Below are 6833 nucleotides of genomic sequence, written 5' to 3'. Positions count from 1 at the left end.
CAAATCATCCTTGGTAATTTCAATACGTTGATGAAAAACATAGGAGGACATTATCATATTATTTTCTCGCATACTCAGATTTACAAGAAAATAATAAAATGTCTCAGAATGAAATGCATAGATTAAGGTAAGAATGAAATAGAATTGAGTGGAGTTAAAAATGGGTATGATTTCAAAACTAATGTCTTCTTGAATAAAAATATGAGAAGGGGTAATCTTATCCTAAACAAACCTATTGAAGGTCTGATCACTCTCACTAGACATAAAATTGTCATCTCGTTCAAAACGAGATGAACCACTCTTGGAAGGTCGAGATCGCTTGTTACTGCTTGCCATTTGAGAAAAAGTTTGAACACAAGAATTGAAAGGGACTGGAGATGAAAATGTTTGAAAAAAAAATAAAAAAACAAACTCCTATTTATAAAATTTAAATTATTTCATACAATACAAAATTACATTCATACGCATGATTTAGATCTTCATAGGAGATGATCTTTGGTTCTTACATACGAATGAAAATGGTCAAAAATAGTTAATACTGTGGAACATCTTTTCTTAAAGATATTTTATGATGAGACATTTCATACAATATTTTGACCAAATTGATCGTACATACAAATATGTGTTCATACAGGACAACCATCTAATAATGTTTGAACCTAACGGTTTAAATCATCCACATGCAAACTGATAACTGGATCATACATATGAATACGTGTTTGTATAGACGATGTTTGAAAAATAAGTGTCAATGGAATGCTCGCCAGGATCGTACAGACAAAAAATTGATGGTTCGTATAGACAAACATGTGCTCGTACTGTATGATCAATAAAAGAAAACAAATTTTTTTTCAACCCATTGCAGAAAAGAAATCATGTGAAAACTAAAAAAATTGTACAATACAAATTGTGTTCGTAATATAATAGGAAATTTAATTTTTTGCATGATGATCAAGATACTCTTCAAAAATAAATTCATACAAGATTCACAAAAATAAATAAACAATAAAATGAAATAAAAATCAAACACAAAATGGAGAAAAAATAACCAAGATAAACCACAAAAATAAAGAACAATATACAATCATAAACATAAAAGAAGTGCACAACAATTTCAATTTGGAAAATTATAACTGTCAAGCATGAATATCAATAACACCCAATCTAGTTCTTAAAGTACTGAAAGTCTCAGAAGCCAGTAGTTTTGTGAAAAATATTCGTAAATTGATTTTCTGTTGCTACATGATGTAACTCAATTTCTCCTTTTATAACATGATCTCTAATGAAGTGATGCCTTATGTCTATATGCTTGGGCCTAGAGTGTTGGTATAGATTCTTTGAGATACAAATGACACTTGTATTATCACAAAAAATGGAATAATATCAATTGATAAACCTAAATCCACTAGTTATTGTTTTACCATAAAACTTGGGCCACACAGCTTCCTAGGATTATGTATTATGCTTCAGTACTAAAAAGAGCTATTGAATTTTGTTTTCTACTAGACTAGGAGACTAAGGAGTTCCCTATAAATTGACAAGTTCCAGAAGTAATCATTCTATCAACCCTACACACTACAAAATCTGAATCAAAATATTCAATGATTTCAAAAGAGGTGTTATGCCTAAGATACTAAATCTCTAAATTTTATGTTCCTAAAAGATTTCTCAGAATTCTTCTAACTGTAGTCAGGTGATATTCTTTTGGATTAGCTTAAAATCTAGCAGATAAATAAATACTAAGAAAGATATCAGGTCTACTTGCAGTTAAATAAAGTAATGATCCAATCATCCCTTTAAATTTTTTTATTAAAAGATTTGCCTTTAGAATCCTTATCTAACTAACCTAAGGAACTCATGAGAGTATTTATTGGTTTAGCATTATCCATTTCATATTTTTAAGGATATCCTTAACATATTTTGACTGATTAAGAAAGGTGCCATCCTCTCTCTACTTTATGCTAGAACCAAGAAAATAGTTCAAGTCTCCCATCAAACTCATTTCAAATTCCTTACTCATTATTTTTTAAAAGTCATCACAAAGATTTTTATCAGTGGATCCAAATAAAAAATCATCAACATAAATTTAAATAATAAGAATGTTATCTATTACCCTTTTTATGAAGAGAGTGGTGTCCACACTTCCTTTGACAAAAGATTTTTCTTGTAGAAAAATGCTTAACTTTTCATACCATACCCTAGGTGTATGCCTTAGTCCATACAGTGCTTTCTTCAATTTAAAAATATGATTAGGAAACTTTGAATTTTTAAAACCTAAAGGTTGCTCAATCTTCTTTTATCACCTTATTAAGAAAAGCAGTTTTAACATCCATTTAAAATATTTTAAATCTTTTAAAAGAGGCAAAAGCTAAAAGAAACCTTATTGTTTCAAGTCTGGCTACAGGAGGAAAAGTCTTCTCAAAATCAATTCCTTCTATTTGAATATATCCCGTGGCCACCAATCTTATCTTGTTTCTAACCACTACACCTGAATCGTCATCTTATTTTTGAAATCCCACTTAGTTCCAACAATACTTTATTTTTTAGATCTTTCTACTAATTCCCAAACTTCTTTTTTAATAAATTAATTCAATTCTTCTTACTTTGCTAAAATTCAAAATTCATTAAAAAGTGTTTGATTCATATTATTGGGTTCAATCATTGAAATAAATGTTGAGTGGTTCACTTCTTTGCTACGCCTATGCCTAGACATTCACTTGGTTCTCCTAAAATCAATTATATAGGATAAGTTTTAGGATATTTCCATTATCTAGGAAACTTATTTTCTATTTTAACCTTTTCTTCAGGATTTATATTTTTAATTCCTTAGGTATGCTCTTCTATATTCTCGATCTTTTTCTAACCTAGACCCTCCATAAATATCAAATTCATCAAATACTATATGAGTGGCCTCCTCTACAACCAAAGTTCTTTTATTAAAAACTCTATAAAATTTGATAATACATGAATATCCCAGAAAAATTCCCTCATCAAATTTAGGATCAAATTTTCCTAAAAGAGTTTTCTCATTATTATGAATGGACACTTTACATCCAAAGATATGTAGGTGTGAGAGGTTGGGTGTTCTACCTTTAAGAAGTTCATAGGGTGTCTTGTACAGCTTAGATATAATATTCACCATATTCAGAACCTAACATGTTGTATTAATCACTTCAGCCCAAAAATATTTATCTTTGCATCTTAGGTAGTAGACAAACAATGTAAAATTTTATTTACTTTTTCTAAATTTGTAAGCTCTCTAACTAAAGCATGTAATGAGATAATAATCTGGGTAAACCTTGAATACATATAAGAAATTTTCTCATTTGATTTCAACTTAGTTTATCATCTAAGAGAAAAAGTTCGTAGTCATGTAATAAAATGTTCAACCTAGTTTGGTTTACCTCATTTGTCCCTTCATAAGTTATGCAAAGTCTATTTCAATTTTCTTTTTCAGTTTTACAAGGTAAAACATGCTTATAATCCTCATATTTCAAGGTATAGAAAAAACTATTTAAATATTTCATATTTAATTGTGCTAAGCCCTTTTTTCTACAGTCCATTAAAAAAAATGGTGTTTCAAATCTATTGTCATATATTATTCTAGCAGGTTTAGTATAACCTTCCTATAATAACGCCCACATATAATAGCTATGTGATTTCAAAAAAGTAGACATGCAATATTTCCAAAAACCAAAAGGAATATTATCAAATAAAGTTGGTTTACTGATCAAATATCCTTCAGTAGTGTTTTAGTTTCCAAAATTTGCTATAATCATTTTTCAAAAAGTAGTCTAAACTTTAATTTTTGAAATTGGCTCTGTTACCACTTGAAAGTTTGTGTAGGTTGTTAGACCTTATAAAACTGTCCTAAGGCTATCTAAGAAGGAGGGTGAATTGGTTATTTTATGAAAAATCTTAGATTTTGGAAAACATTTTTTTAAATTTTTTTTAGAAGATTAGAAATAGTAATCTTGAAATATGTAGTTATTTATAGAAATGAATTTCACGGATAATATTTAAATTTCAAATATAAAAAGAATGGAAATAAAATACAGGAAAAATAATAAGGTAACAAAAGAACACCAAATTTTATAGTAGTTCAGTCCAACTCCTTGGAGACTCATTCTCCAAGTATTACACTAAACAATAATGACTCTCCTTTTCCCCCACAACAAGACAGAAAAGCCCTTATAAACTCTCTTCCATTAGCTCGATATAGTAGAGAACTGTCGCCTTTTACACTCTCAAAGTGATGTAAGCATACATTATCATTCTTTTTCACCCTCCTGGTGAAGGAAAAGTACATACACATACTTTTTCACCCACCTATTGAAGGCATAGAACCAAGCATCCTTTTTTACCTTCCTAGTGAAGGTAAAGAACCGTCACATCTTTTGTATCCTCCTGGTAAAGGCAGAGAACCTTGATCCAATCTTGAAGATCTTCTCTTAGAAGTTGGGAATAAATTATAAGAATAATAAATAGATCCTCACTTTTGGGCAACCTTCTGAATCTCTCACAATTTCCTTTCACTAGATCTCTCACTCTCCAATATGAAAATCTCTCTCAAACACACTCCTAATAGTCACTCTAAAGAGAAAATTCAAAGGAAAAGATCATGATGATAGTTTTAAGACCCTGTTTATAGAAAACACATGAAAAACTATCCAAAAAATGAATTTTTTTCATGAGAACCGTCCACAATTTGTACTTTACGATCGAAGATCATCCGATATGAATAGTTCAAAAATTATGGGTTCATTTGGTATGAACTGGGATGAACTTAGTTTTGTACACTATGGGTCATTTGTACAACTTGAAATCATATAATATGAATAGTTCAAAAATGAACATGTTTGTGTGGTACGATCATGTATGAACCTAATTTCGTACACTATTAGTCGCCTTTATGACTTGACATCGTACAATATGAACAATTCAAAATAATTGTCCTTCATTTGGTATGATTGAAAATTCATTTAGGTTTTAAGACCTTGTAGAACTGTCCCAAGGCTAACCAAGATGCGGTGAATTGGTTATTAAAAAAAATTCTTGGATTTTTGAAAACCCTTTTTTTTAATCTTTTTAGAAGATTAAAAACACTAATATTGAAATATGCAGTTGATTATAGAAATGACATTCACAGATAACCTTTGAACCACAAATATAAAGAGCTATGAAATAAAATATAGGAAAAATAAAAAGTAACATAAGAATACCAAATTTTATAGTGGTCAAGTCCAACAAAACCTACGACCACTCACTGGAGACTCTTCTCCAAGCATTGTACTAATCAAAAGTGACTCTTTTTTTTCCCCCATAATAAGGCGGAGAAGCCCTTACAAACTCTTTTCCACTAACCCGATGTAGTAAAGAACTGTCGCCTTTTATACTCGTTAAGTGATGGTGGCATACCTTATCATCCTTTTTTACCCACTTGGTGAAGGTAGAGTACCTTATCATCTTTTTTCACCCACATGGTTAAGGAAGAGTACCTATATGTCCTTTTTCACCCACCTGGTGAAGGCGGAGAACCAAGCATCCTTTTTCACCCTCCTGGTTAAGCAGAGAATTGTCACATCTTTTTTACCCCCCAGGTGAAGGTAGAGAATCTTGATCCAATCTTGAAGATCTTCTCTCAAGAGACTTCAAAAAAGCTGGGAAGAAATTAGAAGAAGAATAAGATATCCTCACTTTGGACAATCTTGTGAAACCCTCACAATTCCCTTTCACCATATCTCTCACTCTCCAATCTCAAAATCTCTCTCAAACACACTCCCAATAGTCACTCTCAAGAGAAAATTCAAAGAAGAACTCGACTCGAGCTAAATTTGATTTTATTTCGCTTTGATTGGTGTAGCAAATTTTGGTTTAAAAGAGTTGATTTGAGGTTGAATTAGAATTGGATTTAATCGATTTAGATTTGGATTGAATTAAAGGGTCGAGTCAACGCTACGTCATTAGGAATCGACCTAAGTGAAATCCTATAGGTGCGACATCTACACTAGGCTACGAAAACCTAGGTGCTAGAGTTGATTCCGGGAAAATTGGCCTCGAATAATGAGGTCAACACCATCCACGGTTCATACTGTATGATTAGTAGATTGTCCGATCCAAACGATTTAAAAATTATGGCTTTGTTTAGTAAAAACTAGGATAAAATTATTTTCATACACTATGGGTCGTCTGTATGACTTGATATCATACAGTACAAATAATTCAAAAATGAATAAATTTATATGGTATGATCATGTATAAACTTGATTTCTTACACTGTTAGTCATATATACAAGTTAATATCATAATGTATGAATAGTTCAAAATTGAACAAGTTTGTATGGTATGATTTGGTATGAACCAAATTTTTTACAATGTAAGTCATATATACGACTATATATTATACAATAAGATCAATTAAAAAAATTAAACCATGGTTTGATTACTGATTTGCAACAATCTCCAACTTTTTTTATGATAGCAAAAATAATTATTGTTTGAATAACAAATTAAAGTTATTTTCTCCTAAACTCCCCTAAATGAAATAAAACTAAAATAATGAGAATAAATAAAATTTGGTCCCTCTTTTTAATTCTAATTTTTATAGACAAACATAAAACAAACTACTAAGAAAAATAAACAAAAAAATACAAATATAAAAAAGATGATAAAACAAATATGTATGACATGAACAACAATAAAATTTCAAATAAACATAACCATAAACAATGTCTGTTGAGTCTAGTAATTAGGTTGTTAAGCCTAAGTTAATATCCCAAAGGCTACCAAGAGGGGGGGTGAATTGGGAACCCTTCGGCTGTTCACACTCTCCA

The sequence above is a fragment of the Dendrobium catenatum genome, unplaced genomic scaffold (genome assembly GCF_001605985.2).
Source record: "Dendrobium catenatum unplaced genomic scaffold, ASM160598v2 fragScaff_scaffold_1082, whole genome shotgun sequence".
In the NCBI taxonomy this organism is placed as follows: Eukaryota; Viridiplantae; Streptophyta; class Magnoliopsida; order Asparagales; family Orchidaceae; genus Dendrobium; species Dendrobium catenatum.
The sequence above is the reverse complement of the archived record's forward strand: the minus strand, read 5'-3'. Positions refer to the sequence as shown.